Source organism: Dendroctonus ponderosae, unplaced genomic scaffold (genome assembly GCF_020466585.1).
Source record: "Dendroctonus ponderosae isolate FM_Combo_2020 unplaced genomic scaffold, Dpon_F_20191213v2 Dpon_F_20191213_1, whole genome shotgun sequence".
NCBI classification, from domain to species: Eukaryota; Metazoa; Arthropoda; class Insecta; order Coleoptera; family Curculionidae; genus Dendroctonus; species Dendroctonus ponderosae.
The window spans coordinates 49,023,418-49,045,496 of NW_026017110.1; the positions used below are offsets into that span (position 1 = coordinate 49,023,418).

At 40.4% G+C, this 22,079-nt stretch overlaps 1 long non-coding RNA gene across 1 annotated transcript in view; it reads right to left on the reverse strand.

The window, feature by feature from the left end:
• The window catches only part of LOC125502483, a 61,785-nt gene that overhangs the window by 31,353 nt on the left and 8,353 nt on the right, over positions 1-22,079 (reverse strand). Inside the window, exon 2 of the long non-coding RNA XR_007280234.1 lies at positions 8,901-8,960. This is a non-coding gene — a long non-coding RNA (uncharacterized LOC125502483). The remainder of the gene's footprint in view (positions 1-8,900; positions 8,961-22,079) is intronic.

The following is a 22,079-nucleotide window of genomic DNA, read 5'->3' on the forward strand; positions in this document are numbered from 1 at the left end:
AGGCGTTTGTACGATACACACAGCACAAGGAGATACAAATGGAGCACGAGTTAATTAACTGAATACGAGAAGCTGCTTGTTTGGAGTTAACCATTCAAATGTTTGGTGTTGTAGGGTTTACTTGATGATAATGATAAACACCCATCCATATTCGAGTTTATGAGAACAGGTTGACATTTCGTCAACAAATCTTCTTGAATTTACTGTTTATCCTTGTCTATCTTATTGTCAGTCTGTATAATTCCATGGTTACCGGTTAATCAGGCAGATTACCTTGAAAAACATTGCTGCCGTATTTCTGATACAGTTTTTTGCAAATTTCTCAGTTTTTAGTAACAATTAATTTATTTTATTATTTTTTCTGTACTCCTATAACAGCGCCAGACAACACCTCCAGAGAAATGACGCCAATTTTGAATCACCCTGTAGTTGCAGCATCCAATCATAAGGGCTTGTTGGCACAACTTTGGTATGAAACATCTTTAATGGGTTTGTTGTGCCGAGCCCCTCGGGCACGACACTGACTAGATGACAAAAAGTGAAGAATCGCTAAATTTTGAGTGCTGTTTACTTCAAAACCCAAGCATTGAAGAATGTTTAATGTCAAACTGAATGGAAAAAAAGCGAATAGTCGCTAATTTTTAAGTGTTTTTCACGCCAAAACCAGTGTCGTGCCCGAAGGTCCTCGGCTGAACTTTCATGCGTTTGCTTAAACTCGGCTGGCTGTCCACACTGTGTATTACCTACATTTCGGCAAAGGTGTAATGAGGAGGACACCGGAAGCCCCAATTAGTTAATGGGCAAAATGAAGAGAGGAAAAAAAACGGCCACCGTTACGTTTTGAAAACGCCTCATTATTCACGCAAAATTGCCTCTTTGTTCGTTACTTCCGATGACCGCCGTTTCTAAATAGTGTTTGATTGTCATGTTTACCCGCGTCCAATTAATTGTTTTCTCTTTTTCGTCGGATCGTTGCCATCCAAGGCATTTTTCCCTCATATCTAATTGGACAAAACCACAAAACCAATGCAAAATGCAACGATTTAAAAGAACTCTTCGGACTTCGGTATTGAGCTCAAGTTTGGCTCAATTTTCCGCCTCAAACACCAAAATCACTACCTCTCAGAATAAATGAAAAATGAACATTGCGTGTCCAATGATCGGTTTGTGACTTAATTGAACGAAATGTGTGCGGGGTTTTCAATCAAATGCCCCCCGTAGTAATGGGGGTGGCTGGATTTCTCCCGTATAACTATCAGCGGTTGCTCTGAGGTAATTAAGGAACACTTTGGTGAGCCCCACCGCTCCAAAGCGGGTTATAAACGCTCTTCGAGGTAATTAACTGAAAAGGGTGACAGTAATTAATGAATTTCTGCGACTATAAAGCGATATTGTGTGTTTTCGGCTGAGTGCTGCCTGGCAGCTCGCAGCCTTTAATATGCAATTTATTAATTGCTGCAAATTTTTACGGGGCACGCCACTGCGGGCCACGTTGCCAACACTACACCCTAAAATAGCAATTGCTCCACGATGCCTTAGCACTAACAAAGTAAATGACTAAACCGATAAATTAGCCGGCGATCTGATTTTCCATAACCGCTTTAAAGCCGGCGCAAAAAGCGCTTAATTGGCAGTAAGCTTAATAAGGGCAATAATGGGAGCGGTAACACAAAAATAATGACGCACTGTTGCCAATTGATGCTTTCCTTAGAAATCAAGAGATGTTGTCGCCAGCTGCAATAGAAATCAGCCTTTACTGCCATCAGTAAAAAAATCATATCTCAAAAACTGTTCAAAATATCGCGTTCCTTGTAAGAATATTTTCGAAAGAGCATTTTCTTCTTTAAATGTGGCAAAATTATACAAATATCAAAGTGGGGCTTCACCCCTTTCAGGCACTTGAAAGTTAAAAGCCGCCATATGTTTCAAACGGTCAAAGTGTCTGAATAGTCATGAGGACCGTGTGGAAAAAGCGTCTCCAGAACTGTCTTCTGCGCAAAATATCAACGTTTGCTTTTCAGCCCGAAGCTGCAGATTCCAATCATCACACGAACCTAAGTGTCCATTCAGGAGCGCAACTGGCATCGGTTTTCTCACTCGCACCCATAGCAGTGCATGAGATCGGCTAGAGGCCGGTGCGTTGCTACGTTCGAAATGGATACCTTAACGGCTAAAACTTCAGAATTGGAACAAAGTCAAAACTCAGAATGTCAACCAAGTTATCGACACGACTTTTATACAGGGTGATTCAAAATTGGCGTCATTCCTTTTAAGGGGTGATAGAGGCTCTCTTGCGGAGTACCAGACAAATATTAGAAATTTTTTTTTTCTAAATTTCTAGAAGATATTAACAGTTGAAGATGGTCAGTTTCGTGCGATGATTCGAATTAGAATGGGAGCACCCAAAACAATCACATATCTGAAGATGCCAGCAATGCGTGCTACAGAAACGTCAGGACGGCCTAATACCCATAAAAAAAAATGTTTGATTGAGCCCGACCCTGCCTGGTGCAGTGGAACTGAAGCAGTAGCGGCCCCCTAATCGAGTATCCCGTCGCGGATCTAATCAACGCCGCTCTTTTAATTAAACATCCCCATTCACATTCGATTAATATAAATTACATTGTTGAGCTGGCTGGTCGGACGAACAGGTGCACACACCTGACAACAATACATCATTCTCGCACGGCTCGAAATTGTCGCTCACAGTCGGTCCCGATTTTCCGCTCAAATGCCGCTCAATCCCTACAAAGTCCATTTCCATATCAATACTGTTGCGCGCTCTTGGTACTGCCGTAACCCAATCGGACGTTGTTGATGTCCTGTTTAATTAGTTGCGTTCGAAAGGGAAATCGGATCTTCTGTTACCGATTCCGACCGCAAATTGGAAGGAAAAACCATTATTAGGAGAGACGACGGCAGGATGTGCCCGGTCCGGTTAATGCCACTCAAACAGTTTCCCCCCGGTCAACTTAACACACTCAGGTGCTCGGTTGGACGGTTGACAAACTGTCCCCAAACCCGGTTATGGGAGATAATTCGTTGCGAATTCCCATATCTCATATCATTGGGGCCCGCTCAATCGGATGCCAATATTGGCGAAACCGCAGCCGGCTTGAATATGCCTGGTGTCGTATCGAGTGACCGCTGGATAATGTGACGAAGTCACGCTATCGCACTAAATCCTGTGGGCTTCAATAGCTGCTGTTCTCAAGCCAAACTGTCCAACATTCCACCTGCAAATCTTTGAGATTACTATTTTAACCACTGCCGCCCTCGAGGCGCGCCCTATAAACCCTCTACTTTCTCGGTATAAGTCATGAGTGATTGACAGTGTATAGTCCAGCAACAAAACTAAATCTGAACGTTTTAAAAACGCGTTTTCAAATTTTTTAAGTTCTGACTAATTAATTAATTGACAAAACCCTGATGAAGGCCCCGATTCGAAACGTTCACAGTCTATAGAGGAAATGTCGCTCTTTTGAATGTCAGCTTGGATGCGCATACAACATTTGTGTTTTTTTTGTAAACAATTTCGGAGTGTGCTCACGCAAAAAATCCTAATCATGGCTTGTATTCACAATTATTATGTCGACACTCTCCTTGAAAAAGCCTGATGATGAGGCGCTTTGAGCCTTTAAAATAGATAACGGTCTGGTCACGACGCGAATAAGTGTTTGAATTTTTCTGGTAAATTTGGCAATGCCTGAAAAAAAAACCCGGATGATGCCGACTTGAAATTTTCTGTTTTCAGAGGCTTACTAGGCCTGGGTAACACTGTGTTGAGTTGCGCTTTTGAGTTGTTGAAAAAAAGCCATCAACATATTGCTTTTCCGCATACGATTGCTTGAAACTTCAGAGCGAAATTGACGTGTTATCCAAATATTGATTATATGCTTTTGCTCTCTCCGGTCGTTTTTTGAGAAAACCTAAATGTTGTCGAAAAAAAAGAAGATAACTTTGTTTCGATTTTGTCCCAAATTCAAGGGTTAAACGGGTATTCGAAAAGACTTTCAGTTTGTCAATATTTTACAGTAAAACGTTAGGAAAAACGCGGCTTTGCTGTTTAGAGCGAGTTTTGTTTAGAAATATTGACCTAAAAGTGATGAAACCGGAATTTAAATACCTAAACCAAATTATTCACAGCGACAAAAGTGACGAGTTTTCCAAATAATTGACTATAAACTTTCACTTGTTTTGTTCGGGGAAATATTTTTGCGAGAAAATCCAGGAAAAATTATTAGGGTTTTGTCCAAAATTCGAAGCTACAAAAGGTTCCAAAAAATATATACAAAGCTGTTCAGGAGTTCCGAGTGTTCCAATTAAACTTATTTTATAACTTTCACAGAAATTACCTGAAGTTTGTCAGTATTTTAATTAAAACTAAAAGTAGTACGTTTTTTTGCGTAGAAAGAATTGCGTAATAGAAACTTTGCTAAAACTAAAATGACCTTAAATTTTAAAGAAACTTAATTTTGTTGAAAACTTTGGCTCTGGCCGTTTTTTCAAGATAATCTTAATTAGGTACTTTGGGCTTTTTTACCCAATATAAAATTATTTGGTTTTTGGGCCAAATTCGAAGCTGAAAAGAGTTTTCTAAAGTTCTCTGCAAACCGATGAATGAGGCGAATTTTGTAGCAAAATTAATTTTGTAATTTTTGGCTGAAAAGACCCCACTATTGATGATATTAAGATGAAAATCATCAGAACATAATGCTTTTTTGCGTTTTTGATTAAAACCTTTTAGTTTTGTAATCGGTTTTTGAGAAAACCTTAATTATTTTCGGGAAAAACGGGAGAAATTTATTTTCGTTTTTGGCCCGAATTTGACGCTGAAAAAAGGGTTTGTAAAATTCCTACAAAGCTATAAATTTATCTTATAATTTTTCGCGTAGAAGACGTCCAGATCGTCAGTATTTTTAAGTGAAACTCTGCAAAATAGAGCGTTTTTGAGTAGAAAGTAAAGCAAAAAAAATCAGTCAAAACTAAAAAACTACATTTTTTAACAAGCTCTACAGTTTTCAGAGGAATAGTGGTGACGAATTTTCCAAATAATTTATTATAAAGTTTTGCTGATTCCATTCGTTTTTTGATAGAAAATTATTTGATTCTTGTCCCAAATTCGAGACTGGAAAGGGATTGCGAAACTTTTTACAATGGGACGAAGTAGGCAAATATTCTAATAAAATTGATTTAATAATTTTTCGAGGAAAATACCTGAAAATTTTCAGTATTTTTAAGGAAAACTAGAACGTAATGCGTTTTTGCGTAGAGAGAATTGCTTAAAAAACTTTGCTAAAACTGAAATGATTTGAAATTTTCTAGGAACTTTAAAAATCTTCAAAGCGATGAGGGCTGTGAATTTTGCTAATTATTTTTTGTAAACTGTTGCTCTCTGGTCGTTTTTTTCAACATAATCTTAATTACTTTCGGTGAAAAACTGAATAAAGTTATTTGATTTTTGTGCCAAATTCGAAGCTGAAAAGGGTTTTCTAAAGTTCCCTGCAAACCGATGAATAAAGCGAATTTTCTAGCGAAATGAATTTGTCATTTTTGGCTGCAAAAACCCCATTATTGTTAGAAAAGAAGAAAATAATCAGAAAATTACATTTTTTTGCGTTTTTGATTTAAAACTTTTAGTTTTGTGATCGGATTTTGTAAAAACTTTAATAGTTTTCGGGGAAAACAAAATAAATTTATTTTCCTTTTTGTCCCAAATTCGACTCCGAAAAACTTTTGTAAAATTACTACAAAGCTATAAATATGCTTTGTGATTTTTCGCGTTAAATACATCCAGATCGTCAATATTTGTAAGTAAAACTCTACAAAATAGAGCGTTTTTGAGTAGAAAGCAACGCAACAAAAAATCAGTTAAAACTAAAAGACCAAATTTTTTTAACAAACTCTACAGTTTCCAAAGGAATGGAAGTGACGACTTTTCCAAATAATTTATTATAGACTTTCCCTCATTCAGTTCGAGTTTTGATAGAAAATGATTTGATTTTTGTCCCAAATTCGAAGCTGGAAAGGGATTTCAAAACTGTTTACAAAGCGACGAAGGGGGGGAGTGTTCTAATAAAATGTATTTCATAATTTGTCGCGAAAAATACCTTAAGATTGTCAGTATTTTTAAATGAATCTTTAGTAAATTGAGCATTTAGAAAAAAGAGTAACTTTACTAAAACTGGAAAATTCCGAAATTTTGAAGAAATGTTAAAAACATTATTCCCTTAAATTATGCCCTTAAAATAAATCTAAAAACAAGTAAAAAAGTCATCAACGTTTTCCTAGCAACGGAACTGAGTTACCCAGGCCTAAAGTTTACCTTTGCGCCTTTTAATACAGCAACTGAAAAATATTCGGATTTTTGCGCTCTATTAGTAGCTCACTTCCCCAAAAATCCCTTATTATTCACGCTAGGAAGAAGCTAAGTTTCTGTTTTCCAAAAACCTTAACTCTTTCCATACAGTGGCGTGCTTGGATTTAGGTGCCTACTCTTAAAAACGACTCGTTTCAATACAATCTCGTATCCTGATAGAAGCCCCAAAACATAGTGTTGCCAGAAAATCCATCCAGTCCACCCAGATAAAGAAGCATGAAAACTTTTCGAAATCACCCGATATATGAATGAGGTTTGTATGGATGTTGGTCCGGCTCGAATCGTCAAACTTGTCAATAAAAGCGACAACCAAACTGGTTTCTGGTGCGCTTCAAGCCCGAAACGTTAACCGGCTGTCTAAGTGTTCGTGATTAGTCTTAATTATTTTTAATGGGAGCATTTTTCACTAATTAGACAGATAAACTCCCAGATAACAGGAATCGATTCGTAATTCTCTCGCCGGACAGCAATTAAATGTTGGCGAGGGGCAGCAGCAGGCCGAGGGGGGGAGGGCGAGAGGCTGGTTGTGCCAACCTACGCCACTGACCTGGCCGCACTCAATTACCGGCCAACTACAGAAAAACAAATCGCTCGATTTTAAAATGAATAAAATCGCCTCGGATTACACCGAGCATTCCCGGCTAATGATGTCAATATCGATGGCTGCCTTTTTGTTGCAAAATAAGCCATTACCGGTTTAATGAATTATTCCATCTCGAAAATATTTTCTCATACACATCGGCTCGAATAATATCGCTTTACTTTTGTGCGTTCACCGCATTCCTGCGGCCAATATAAATGTTTTGCGCATACCTCCAATGTGAACCATCTTGCTGGCAATTAGGCAACCAGACAGCTAGTTGTCCACTTGACAGCCGTCCAGGGCATTTGACCTCGACAGTCAGTGTCACTGTCAGTCTGACAGTGACAATAACTGATTCAGATATCTTCCATTTATGTACGGGGAGTGGTCGTTAATTACTGGAGAGCAATCGGCAAAAAGCCGATCGGCCAGCAACGGTGTAATTAACGTTAATCGGACGGGCCCTCGAATGACATGTTGATCAAAAACCGTTGCTGTTTTTCCTCTCTCGGTGCGCATTTTAACGATGCCACAAAACAGGATATTTGTCGCGTTCATTGATTCGATGAGAAAGTGTCTTTCGAAGTTCGGGCCTTCGTTACGGCAGGCCGAACCAGGGACGTGCGTCCGGGGTTTTGGTCGGGGCGCGAGAATGCACGGGAAACCCGATCGCCGTCCACTCTTATATTATACGTATTATCGCCATTTACCATGCAAACTGTCATGTGTTAAATTCGATTAAATACACATATTGGATTTCTGACGGGCAGGACCTCCAAGGTGGACGTACGTTACAAGTCGGTTGAGCGGGGGCCTTAATCGGTTATTGATTCGGGTCAATAAATCGGCCCGTTTCGTCGAAGAACAAGTTCTTCGGCCGAGACACTACTCGCACAAAAGACCTTCCATAATAAATATTAAATCGGTAAAAAAGCCCATTTGATCGAGCTAATCCCCATTCCACGACCGAATGGGCTTTTCCATTTTCGCCCGGCCATTCACAATGCGAACGTGTCTAATTTAATAGATTAGCAACAATCGGACGTCGTTATTGCCCAAGAAACAGTTGGTAATGGTCGTCGAAATTAGGCCCAATTTACAACTAAACACAACAAAACGCAAAGTGGGATAATGGCACAATGGGGCCGGTGCCTTAATGAACAGCTGGGGCCCCATAAGGCAACAATGAGCGAATTGGTGCGTGTGAATTCCAGCCCCTCATTAATCAATTATTTGCGCGGAATCGATGGAACTGGCGCTGGTGTCACACGGGTTCTGTCACTTTGACTGTCGCCTACCAGCGCCTACTCTGGCTTCTATCGGATATGTCGGTTTCCAACTTATTAAAGCCAGTGCGAACCGATCAAAATAAACGACTACTGACTGCTTTTGTGTCGGCCAAATAACGAAGAAATAATGAAAAGTTCAGTCGGTATGTCGGTTATTAATAGTTGAGTACCGGGCCTTCAGTCGTAATATGCCCATAATGAAGGCGCAGGCCTGTACTCGCCAATTTTCAGCTCGATTTTTAAAGGCATTCTCCTGCTCAATAAAACTGGCTTTTTTCCATCAACAGGGCAACATTGCCCCGTGGGGCAACACTTCGGCTTCATGCCAGACAAGGAGCGCAACAGTGCAACGAACACGAACGCCCACATCCGATTGCATCCGAATTGATTCGGCCCTAAAAACCGCGTACAACGTTGCGCGATTAGGTGCGACTATTTTCAACAGGACGCAGGTACTTTATTTGTGCACATGAAATACTCGTATCAGTGTAGAAGAATATAGGGTGTCCCAACGATAGATTAAAGTAAGTTGAATTGGTTTTTTAAATAACTTTTGCCGCAGTTTTTAATTTAGCGAATTACAACTGAACCAGAAAATTATAAACTATTTTGGAAAATGTTATACTTTTAAGGAAGAAAATGTACTTACTGATTAAGGTTGACCATCATTTTGTAATCGCCTCTCGAAGTTGAAGTGTTGAAGTTATAACTGTAAGAAAATATAAATTTTAAATGGGAAAACACTGGAAATGGAAAAAGGGGGGCGCAGTTTAGGGGTTGAAAACGGTTTGATCACATCAAATGATTTGTGCACATGAAATACTCCTATCAGTGTAGATGAATATAGGGTGTCCCAACGATAGATTAAAGTATGTTGACGCTTAACCGGTATTACTCGATTCAAAAGTTCTTCCAGTTTTTGGTAAAAATTGGTTTTTGAAATATCTTTTGCCGCACGTTTTACTTTAACGAATTACAACTGAACCAGAAAATTATGAAATAAAATAATTTCGTATCGTTGCTTCTGCTCAAGGAACATTTTGGGAAATGTTATACTTTTAAGGAAGAAAATGTACTGATTAAAGTTGACCGTCATTTTGTAATTGCCGCTCGAAGTTGAAGTGTTGTTGAAGTTCGAACTTTTAGAAGAAATAAAATTTAAACACGAAAACACTGAAAATGGTAAAATGGGGGCGCAGTTTAGGGGTTGAAAACGGTTTTGATTTGCGGCGAAACGTGACAACCCAGCGGAAAATTGTCAACAGCATAGTTGTGGATAATAATGAAATCTAAAACTTTATTTTAGTTAGTAGTTTATAAGTGAATTATTTGTTTATATTCGATTTAATGATGAGATGAAATACATATTCAATTTTTTTGCTTTAGGAAAAGAGCATTGCTTAGCTTGAGTAAATAAACAGCGCTCACAGTTCAATTTTATATAGGTAAAATGTAAACACAAACGCCACGAAAATTTTCAGTCACCCCATATCGCAAGAGCAGCGTCCTAACCTCAAAGAAGCGTCAACAAAGTTAATGAATTGTGACTGACAAACGCACCATTCACACATTAATAGCCCGAATCGAATGCAAAAGTGGCCCCTTTTTGCACCCCGTGCATTATCCAATTCGCGATGGCTCATTCACGCATTGGATGCGACTCGATCGCTCCGCATTGGCCCCCGCCGGCTAAAAGGGCGGCCAACCTGCCACCCCACTCATCGTGCGAAGAACAATTGCGGAGGGCGACTGTTAATGATGATTTTTTACACTGAACTGGTTAGGCTGGACCCCCTTTAGTCATGGAAGGTGTAAAATGTTGGGGGGAAAGGGCGGTTCACGGGCGTCTAAATAATGAATATATAAAGTGTGCGTCTCGGAAACTCGCTTTTAGAATTAAAGCTAAATATTTATGGAGTGCTGCAAATCGCCTGCTTTTATATTACTTATACGGGATAAAACTGAGCCATAAAAGCTCTCAAAAGCCCCGGCTCCGGAAGCCTCCTCGCTTGCCAGCTTTATACTTTACTCGGCGCTCCGTAATAGAAGATAATGTTTATAAATATGCATGTGTAAATGGGCGGCTTGAGGCCTAAAGCCGCATTCGCGCCTGCCAAGAATACGTTAGTTTTGAGGCTGGCACGCCACTGCTCACTTCAAGGCAGAAAAAAAATCAAACATGATGATTTGGAAACCGGAGCCTCAATAAAACATTATCGAAACATTAGGCGGCCACTTTGTACACGAGTCCGAGCAAGCGAGCGACCGATCTCCCCCTTTGGCCGTCACCCTCCGCCCAATTAGCATAATCTCCCCCTAATACATACAAATGTTTAAGCCAATTCTCGAAGGGAGACCGCATCCCCACACCCCGGCAATAAACTTCTTAGACAGCTTTATTGCTTCGGAATTGGACGATGAGTTGATGAGCCAGATTTCATTCAGGGGGGGCGACCTTTTCCCGTTTCACCCCCCATAATCATCATCATCAACGTCGCAATGACCCGAACGGGGTGGGCGCAGTTCGGCCTCGTCCGGCCGCAAGGGAATTCGAACAATTGCAAATCGGCTTGGGAACCGCTCACGGCCTACCATGCCATCGAAACGTATTAATTAAATCGGCTACCGATGCCAATTAAACCATATTTCTTGACATTCCGCTACCGGAACGCAACTACAACTTTCCTGTTTCACACATACTCTCATCGCAACGCCCTAATTAAGCGATTACCTCGCTTATGGGTTAGAATGTCGATTTTCATCGAAAGTGACAGCCGATGGATTCTGAAGGAATTTGATCCTGATTTTGCCAATCGGGAACGTAACTGTCATCGATTATCTCTCTCGCACACATCGGCATGCATGAGAGATGGTGAGTAGTTACGTTCAAACTTGCCAGTTTTGAATATAATTGTTAGATACTAGTAGAGAAAAGGGAAAATTTGATTGGGACTTTCAACTTAAGTTCCGTAAAAGTGTTGGAATAATGGATGCGTTTTGCAGGATGGCAAAAATGCTTCAATTGAGTCCAGGGCGAGGAGTCACAAAAAATGACGCAGAGTTGCCAAATAATCCTTTTGTCATGGAGCAAAAGATGTAAAGTAACGTTGTCAAGCGTCTAAAAAAACAAGCTTAGCTGCCAACAGTTCAAAAATTCATATCTTATAAAGGGCTCAAAATATCGAATTCGTTCTAAGAGCCTTTTGAACATTACGTTGTTTCGACATTAAACTCTATATGCTGCGTTTGTTGTGCCAAAGCACGACACTTATTTTTTTCACAAAATCTGATCTATCGACAAATTTAGAGTATTATTGCGTTTGAATCGGTGTCGTGTCCAAAATTTGATAGAAGAAACGCGTAAATCGTCGGTAAAGAATAATTTCAGCTGCTAACGAAACGTCAAGACCAAAACAGATAAACCTCCATTATTAGATTATTTCTAGGAGCACCTAAGTAGATCTGTATATCAAGTTTTGTGTTTCTTCTAATTCTGAAGCTTTAAGCCGTGTAGGCATCAATTTCGAACGTAGCAACGCACCGGCTATCTTGCCTCCCTCTTGGACTGCCATGGGAGCGAGAGAGAAAACCGATGCCAGCTACGCTCCTGGATGGACACTCACTTTTGTTCGATGATTGAACAGAGTGGGCACACTCGAAGAAAACAAATATCTGAAGCTGCCAAATAAAAATGCCAAAAATTTGTATCTCAAAAACGGATCAAAATATCGAATTCGTTCTAAGAGCGTTTTCGAAAAAGCATCGATAAATTTATGGTATTTTGGCGTTTTAACCAGTTGTTTCGACATTCAACTCTCTATAACGCGTTTGTTGTGCGGAGCCCTTGGGGCACGACACTGATTTTTTCACAAAATCTAATCTATCGTCAAATTTAGAGTATTTTGCATTTGAATCAGTGTAGTGTCTAAAGGGCTCGGCATAATTTCGACATTAAACTCTCCACAATGCGTTTGCTGTGACGAGCCCTTCGGGCACGTCACTGATTTTTTTCATAAGATCTGATGCCATTAAAACTCTACACATTTTAAGCTGGTTTGGAAGAGAAATGTTTGTACTTTTCAGTGACCAGCCCGACAGTTCTAACCAAGTTTGGTAGAGCTTGTAAAACTGTAAAGGTAGGAAGACTGTAAGTAACTGTTGGTAAGTTATAAAACTGTAGACACTTTTTGTTTTGACTCGAAAAATTAAACGGCACAGTACCATTATCACACCATAATCTAAAAGTAAACAAAATTTCATAGAAGAAACGCGTAAATCGTCGGTAAAGAATAATTTCAGCGGCTAGCGAAACGTCAGGACCAAAACAGAGAAATCTCCATTATTAGATTATTTCTAGGAGCACCTAAGTAGATCCGTATATCAATTTTTGTGTTTCTTCTAATTCTCAAGCTGTGTAGACATCAATTTCGAACGTAGCGACGCACCGCCTATCTGGCCTCCCTCTTGGACTGCCATGGGTGCAAGAGAGAAAACCGATGCCTGCTACGCTCCTGAATGGACACTCAGTTTTCCTCGATGATTGAAACAGAGTGGGTGCATGCTGAAGGTGCCAAATAATCCGCGCTAGCGAAACGTTCGAAAATAAATAGTTCTTCAGCTTGATTTAACGTTAAAAATTCAGAGTCGATGTTTTGCGTCTACCTTTTGAAAGGGTGGGTGTCAAGAAAAAAACATTTTGCTTGAAACTTCAGTGGTAAAAGGAAAGTTCAACTCGCAAATTTCAATGGCACGGTATAATGATACACTAGTTTCTATCTTGATTTGTTTCAGCTATTGCCAAAAGAATATTTTTTGCAGCCTAATAACGCGAAAATCGCGACTTGCTTAGACAAAAACCTTTAGACACTGCAGGGGTTTTGTCGCCGTTCCAGTTTGAGGCAAAAAAAACAGGAATTTGGCGAGGCGTCTATTGAATCCGGGCAATCTCTCCCAAGTTGTCGCCGGTAATTAAATCGGGGACGAGCCGGTAACGAATCCTCCACGTTATAATAACCATTAGAGCGAAAATGGGGCTTGGGGGGCGCCGGGCTAACTCAATATAAAGTTCATTAATTACGATTGAAGGTACACGAAGAGGTGTCGGCGGCGTCGCGCAATAACCCAATTAAAATTTGCGGAATACATTTCAATTTGTCCTCGGAGGGGTCTCTGTTTCCTCTCACTCGCTCTCCCCGGCTCTATCTGTGCTTCGCTCAGATATTCCATTCAATTTCCGCATACCTTTGAAGTGGCTCTAATTAGTTAGAGCATCAAGGCGGCCACTTTTTTCCAGCCCTTCTGGCCGCTCGCTGGTCACTATCCAAGTTCGCTAATCTGTTTACAATCGAAACTTCGGGACTTTTTGCTACGCCAAATGGCCAAAGTTGACTCCACTTTGTTGTTGCCCCCAATTCGGGCCGCATAAAGTTGTTTATGCGACTGCGAGCCAAACGACCACTTTACTTTGTTGCGTTCATTGCAAACAAGCAGACAAACACCCATCATTGACAGTCAATGACAATTGATCAAAACAGTTAGACAGTGACAAGTGACAAGTGGTTTTAAGCAAAAGACGAGGAAGCCTTATGGGCGGGTAAGGAACTTTGCCCAGGTGAAATCGCAACGTTTGATTGGGCGCCGACTTAAACGCGGGCCGTTACGATTTGGCTGTCCGAAACTTACACGCTCCACCAGGCCGGTGAAAAGCGCCGTCAAAGGCGGCTGTTCGCCATCGTGGGCGGCCGCCCACCTTGAAACAATCGCCGATCACCAACTAATTGAGGCGATCGAAACAACTGGGGACAACTGGGAGGCGGGGGTGCGTGCAAAACCGTAAAAAAATCCTCATAAATATGCGCAACGTTATTAAATGTTAAAACAAGAAGAGCGACTTCAAACGGGGCCCTAAGTGGCGAACGGGGGTCGCGTTTTTAACACCATCGGGTGACAGATAAAATTTGCACTTTGCACAAATTAGGCGGGCGACTGTTTTGCATGTCAAACGCGACCCTGAATGGATGCGAAGGGCCCCAATTAGGGGGCCAGTTTGTTGACGACAAGGGCGGCGGTTCCGCGATGGCCCCACTGCAAATTACAGCGCCCGCAGGTTAAGGAAATGCGCTACTTTTGCTCCGATGGTATGTCTCCGATTACCATATCGCATATTGCGTAAATTGCTCACTAATTTCAGCCCGGTTATTTTTTTTCGCGACCAATTAACCACCCAAAACACTGTCATTTGCGCGGTTTTTTCTCCATTCTCCCTTTTGGCCGCCCACTTAATTAGACGGTGAACGGGTATTTAGGGATAGTTCGTGCATAAATTACCGGCCAGGACGCAACAGTGCCCCAGCCAACAATTATTCGTTCGCCATTAATTAGCCATCGAGTCGATTAACCGCCCAAATCACATATCATTCAACCTTAATTAGCTCTAATTCGCTTGCAGCCAGGGATGTAGGTACATCTAAGCAACTGTTCAACTGACAGCTGCTGACAGTTTAGACAAACACACAGTTTGCTGAATTGTTGCTTGGCAACGCCCTCAAACTTCAATATTTGGACAAGACGACTTCAATGATATCACTTGAACTTGCCCGATCAACATATTCAATTTATTTTCGCATTTCTGGTGTGTTTTCGACGGATTGATCGAGCGGCACCGAACAAAAGACTGGCATGGACATCGGAGTGGAGAAATGAAGCCGACGAATCCGTTTTTGGCGCATTACGGGGCATTTCCCCAGTTGCGGAAACTTTTATGTACGGGTCATAAAGCGAATGAATGCTAATAGCATTATCTATACTAAGCTTCCGGTTGCAATAAAACCTCCCAGCAGTCGCAGCCCATGCTGATGCGCCACGAATTTAAGTCCCTAACTGGCGACGCTCTCTCTTTTAGGGCCTTCATCGCCGGATAATTTATATCGACAAGGGGTTGAATAATACGCGGAAAGTGCATTTGGTATTTGCTGCTGTTGTTGTCGCTAAAAGCTGGCCCGAAGGCCTAGCGCTCTAAACTAACAATTTGCTCTCAATAAAAGGGATTAATTTGGAAATTCTGAGACAAAAACTGAGTTTCCCGTATGCAGGGTGATTCAAATTTGGCGTCATTCCGCTTGAGGTCTTGTCTGTAGACTCTGTTGTAGAGAGAGTTGTCTGGCGGTGTTTGAGGAGTGCAGAAAAATTAGTAAAAAAAAATAATTGTTATTAAAAACTGAGAAATTTGCAAAAAACTATATTAGAAAAACGGCAACAATGTTTTTAAAGGTAATCTGCCTAATTAACATTACATAAATACCTGTTGTTTCGTAATTATTTAAAACTCCGGTAACCATGGATAAATACCGAGCGACAATAAAACAGACAAGGATAAACGGTAAATTCAACAGGAATCGTTGAATGACGGAACCTATTTCGAAACTCATAATCTCGAATTATTAATTTGTTTACAAAGTACAAAAACATACATTTGAGTTTGTAACTCCAAACAAGTGCCTGTCTAATCACCTTATTATGCACACTTCTGGAACAGTTTCTCGTATTCGGTTAATTAACTCCTGCTCAAATTATACGAGTGTAATTTTTGTGCTATTCACCTGTAACTATTTGTTAAATTATCGAAAAAAAAATTCAGTATTTTTCTAGTACCTTCGAAGTGAGCCCCTATTACCCCTTAAAAGGAATGACGCCAATTTTGAATCATCCTGTATAAAGCAACTGTTGTAGTAGTAGTAGTAATAGTAGTAGTAGGTACAGCCTTATCAAGCGCCGAAACTATCAAGCGATTGAAAATATCGCGTTTCTTCTAAGAGCCTTCTGGACATTAAAGCTCGCAGCAGAGCTTCGCCCTGATGCAGGCCTGTGAAAGTTGCAAAGCGCCATAACCTCAGAAAGTGCTGGGCTTGAAAATTTTAGATCAAAAATTTCCAGACCAAAGTGGCCATCAGAAAACCGTGAAAATAATTTTCAAGTCCCACATTTCACCACCATACACTTGAAAATGAAATGCTAAAAACCTAAATTACTCCCAAATCAATGTATTCCTTTAGTAACTTCAATAAAAAGTCTGTCCGATTTCGATCATTTTGGTTCAAAATCAAAATTTATTGACTTTCCACACTTAATAAGAGTGATAAAGTTTACACATTTAAATCGCTGTAACTTCTAAACGAGCTGTTCAAAATGTGTTTATTCTGTCGAGTCATTCAGGCACAACACTGGATTTGACGCGTAAAACAGTCCAAATTTAGCGCATTTTCAGCACAAACGCATTAAAGATTATCTTATGTCAAAATTGTGCTGAGTCTGACGGATGCGAAAAAAATAACTACCAAATCGAATATTCGCCTCTTTAAACGGACTCCGAGAACGATTTAAAAATGTGGCCATTGTTAGAGGATATTTGACTCTTTAGTGACTGAAAAGTACAAACATTTCTCTCCAAGCAAGCTTAAAATGACTAAAGTCGAAGTACTCGTTTCGAAGTTTCAGCAATTTTTAATTTCTACATTTTCAATGGCTTCCTCCATTCTTATCAAGAACGGTTAGTCAATGAATTTTAAAGCAGAATAATGCGATTCGACCAGACTTCCTACGCATGTTACAGAATGTTAAATTTTTGCCCGTAAATTTTCAAACCGAGTTTTTTCCGAACAATGTAGTAGCCCTGGGTGGAACATCCTGTATATAGGGATGAGTGAGACTAGTTTTGGTCTTGCAGTCTTGCTCTTAGTCTTGCATTTTTTGCAAGATCAAGACTGTCTTTGATTTGCAAGACCAAGACCAAGACTATGTATGCAAGAACAAAACCAAGACTTTTGCAAGAGTCTTGCGAGAGTCTCGCATAGGGATGATTCGATGCAATTAAATACAAGTAGGTATTCGATACTTTTGTTTCGATACCGAATACTTTGGTAATTGAATCGTTCTTTCGATACCAATACTTGATATCGAAATGAAGTACTCGTATCGAATCGTCGTAAATAATCAAAACTGTAAACACTGTCACAGTCAAGACTGTTGTCAATCGTCTTAACTGAACTGAAAGTAGTGAAAATTGATAAACGTCATTAAACGTGAGTTATGTCACCCTTACGCCCTAACTGACCCTGCCTGACTTTTATATGGTACCATATTACGACTAGATCAATTAGATCAATATGCGTTATGACACCCTTACGTGCCTCCTCTTAGACAGGGATTATTCGATACAAATAAATACAAGTAGGTATTCCATTCTTTTGATTTCAATACCGAATACTTTGATAATGGAATCGTTCTTTCGAAACAAATACTTGGTATCGAAATAAAGTACTCGTATCGAATCGAATTATCAAAAGTGTAAACACTGCCCAAAGTCACAGAACATATATTTGTGAAGATATAGGATATTTTGTGAAGTCTATTGAAAAACATGAGTTGGATATCTCACAGCCATCAACATCTAGCGGTTCTAAATTAGAAAACATGTTGGAATGAAAAAGTTTTTTTGATGCTAGTACGGATAGTAACATAGCTCCACACAGTACTTTAGAAGACGCATTTTTACAAGTTTCAATAAGGAAAATAAATTATTTCTAGTACTTTTTCTTTATTGAATGTAATAGATATATCTATTTTGGATGGAGGTTCAAAATACAACAAAATAGTGCAGGCTTTAGAGTTTTTTGGTTTTTTTTTAAAGGAGAAGGATTTTTACGCCTTCTGAAAGTGCTTCAACCTAATTTTAAGGTACCTACTTAGTGCAGCTTATTTAAAAAAGATTACCCACAAAAAATATGAAGCTTGTGTAGCTAGAGCTAAAGCTAAATTTTGTCAAAGATTGACAATATTTGTGTCAGATTGGACATTTGGACTGAAACAAACAACGAGCGAGGTTTCTTAGGTGTGACATGTCATTTTCTTCAAAATAGTAAAATGCATATGCTCTATCTAGCTATTCGTAAGCTCAATGAAATATTTGCCCAGTTTGGCTCACACAATAAATCACATTGTTGAAGATGCTTTAAAATGACCAAATGTGAAAACAGCTAAATCTAAGGTTCGTGAAATTGTGCGTTAAATAAAAAAGATACGTATTAATGGTTCTGAATAGTCAATTTTAAAACTTATTGCCGATATCAAAACAATATGGAACTGAATAATATCTTTGAAAAGTGACCCATTGGGAGACATGCAAACGGTATTTACTAACTTTTGTAAGTGAATATCTATTTCCTAAAGCTGGTGCTGCTATGACGCACAATTGAAAAAGCTTGTCCCCGAAATATTTGCAGCACCTGATTTTTTGGGAAACCTTCAGAAAGAATATTTTTCGTTTACCTTATAAAAACACATAAATTTTATTACAAGCCCTTCTTTAAACGGCTTTTTTACAGTTAAAATTGACGGTAACAGTTAGATTCGGTCTTGAAAAACTCATCGAAAATGTATACTTAAAATGTGTTTATGAAGATTATACGTAGTCACTCAATATCGAGTCAGTCAATAAAATTGTGAGCAGGTAATGGTTTCGATACTTTCAGAATACTGATATGAGCAGTATTGCAAGACGATTTGGTTACTACTCATTTGAGTAAGTATGGATCCTTTCTCAGTATCGTATCGTTCCTAGTCGCGCAAGACCGTGCGGCTGAAATTAATATTTGGTTTTAAGATTATTATTATATTTTAATTTAATTACTATTACGAAAAGCAAGACTTGCAAGAGTCAAACCATTACCAAACGGCTGAAAGTGACTAAATAATCATCAGCAGCTTATGGATCGCGCGTTTTCTTCCACTAAGATTTCAAGAGGAATTCCTACTCTTTAAAAATATCGACGCGCAAAGCGTCGACTTTGAACCTAAACTGATGCTAAAAACTCACGACTTTCCAACGTTTCCTTGGCACGCAACACCAACATCTTCCAAGGCGTATTTAGTTCGCAGACTCCCACCCTGATTCGAATCATTCGCAAATCAGGAACGTAGGCACTGGCATCGGTTGTCTCTTTGCTCGCAAGCAGTGTATGAGAGAGGCACGATGCGATGCCACGTTCGGACTTGACGCCTTCGCAGCTTAAAATGCTTGTATTAGCAAAAAGTCCAAAGCCCGTAAAAAGATCCAGTTATCAAAACTGGTCAAAGTTATTCGTGTTTGTTGTTAGACAACTGGTGATTTTCTGGTTGCCGAAAGGAATTTGAATTGAAATCAACATCAATCAAGTCGAAAATCTCCATAACGTTGACTAGTTTTGACTTTTCCCTGGTTCTCAAGTTCTAAGCCGTGAAGGTACCAAGTTGGAACGTAGCAAGGCACCGATCATCTTGCCTCTCTCAAGGGCTGCCTGTGAGCGAGAGAGAAAAGCGATGCCAGCTGCGGTCCTGAATGGACACTGATGACTTTCGTGTGATGATTCGAATCAGGGTGGCTGCACGCGAAGGAGACATCTCTGAAACGTAAAAAAGTGTAAGTATCTACCGCCTTATCGACGCCCGCTTAACAACCAATAAAATCTCCAGTTGTGCAAACAGCAGTCAGAATCTGGCTAGAAACCGCCTAATAAGCGACTAAAGCCAAAAAAAGCGGCCACTAAGCCGGCCTAATTGCCTTTTCTCATGTTTGTTCTTGAGGGGAGCGACACATTCAATGTATTATCCTTAAATGGGAATCGGACTGGAACCAAAAAGGGGGGTGGAAGCTGAATTCGGCATATCAATCACGCTAGTCGACCACTTTCGATTCGATACAGTCGGGATCTTAATGTGGTGCTAATGGGCCACTAATGCCCACAATCCCATTCAATGCGACGCCCCTGAAATCCGGTTTAGTCACACCGATTTCACGACGCCCGCAATGTGGACACCCTGTATATCTCGGGCATTATTCATCCAATATTCTGGAGGAAAAAGGTCTGATTGGTTTTCCGGTTCCGGAGCCGGAGGGGATGTGTGTCTGTCTCTCCCCGCGCGCGTCACCCCATCCTGGGGTCCCCCCTAAAAGTTTCCAAACGTACGGATTTTCCATTTGGACTAAATCCAATTTTTCGCCGGTCGTTATTCAAATGCGCAGATTTATGGGCGACTACTCGCAGCAATCTATATAAATCCGGCAAAGCTACGAGAAAAGCGATTCCTAAACTCGATGCCCGGATTTATGGCGGTTGCGGTCGGGTGCCAACCAAATTGTTACAAAACTCTGCCCCCCAATGGGCAATTGTTAATAGATCGCAACTGAAAGAATTCCATAAAAGACTGAAAGCCCCACGAGCCAGTGGGGGGGCGGCGCACTGCAAACTCGATTATCCCACAGCGGAGCCCTAATCTAGAATAAGCCGGAGTAACTTTATAATAATCTTAACGAAGGGGGAACGTATTAGACAAACTATACACTCTAATGCAGTTAGTTGTTTGACAAAGGGCGGGCGCAAGCATCCATGTAGAGAGCGTCGCTTTGATGTGATCGCTCGGTTGGTTAGGCGACATCTTAGGTGGCTGCCAGTAGACTATCGCTCTACCCTCTACACTCCACTTATTGGCAATAACAATAATCGTCAAGCGGCTCCTGATGAGACTCAACCTCAACAGCAAGATTGATAACTCTATCCGATGGGGATGAATGGGCGGCGTAATGACCAGCTGCCATCTAATTCGGAATCCTAATTAAAAGCGATTGTTTCGACTGCGGCTTGATTGACCACAATATCTGGGCAGGCTTAACGTAAAAGGTAATAAAGCGGTAATTAATCTAGCAGAGAGGCGCGCACTTTTTTACCGAAATCCGCCAAACCCATTAATCACGCCGGCCTCATTAATAACGCGTACCGGGGGCACGATTATCGGAGAATGGGCTTCAAGTCACAAAAACACCGCCACTTGGTGGGAAGATTCCGGATTGGCCGGTAATTAGATCGGGAAGCTACTGTTGTAGCTGCTGCCCCACATTCTACTTGCGAGAAAACCCCAATTTGAACAGAAATATCCTCAAAGCAAGCTGACGATTACAGCCGAAAAAAGTTTCTACTCGCTCAGTATTAAACGCAAAAGCAATTAAAGTCCTCTAAAAACCAAGTAGGTCTGGGTCACACTGTGTTGTGTGGCACTTTGGTGTTGATGTCGCTTGGTGTGTCAATGCGCTGCATCACCTGGCGTCTTACGGACCAACACCTTCAATAAAACTTAAAATTAACTTAATTCAACATCATGAACCTAAAAATCCACTGTTCTACTCAGACCTAGTACCAAGTGACTTCTCCCTCAGATTAAACAGATGCATCTCCTTACATTTTTCTATAGGACCGACAATGGTTCACAGTATAGGTATTCATTAATAAGGGGAAATTCGTAGACTAGAGATACTAAAAGTGTTTATGCAAACCGTGATTTGCTCAAGAAGGAGATTCACCACTTTTTCCTAGGCTGGTTCTTAGATGCAACATTTCCAAAGGGGGAGCTTTATGGCTTGGCAACCCAGAAGTCCGGACTTCCATCGTCTGGATTTTTTAATTCGGTTTCAAGCAGCGGCGATGAAAACTCTAAGAACCATCGCAGGGAAGACACTTAGAGACAGGATGAGAAACAGCCAGATGAGCAAGGAAAAGAATGATAGATATATATATATGAAATGGACCCAGAGAGACACCGCTGGGAAGACCAAATAAAAGATGACTGAAGAAGACAGCTGGCATTCTGTCTCACACGATATTCAACCGAATCGAGCCTTTGCAAATAACAGAACTTAAGGGCTTCTCGAAGAAAAAGAAGGTTTGAAGTGTAATATAGTTTACGAAAATTCTAATTTCAAAAAATTGATTGACGTGAAGAAGTGTGACAAAAGTCGGACACG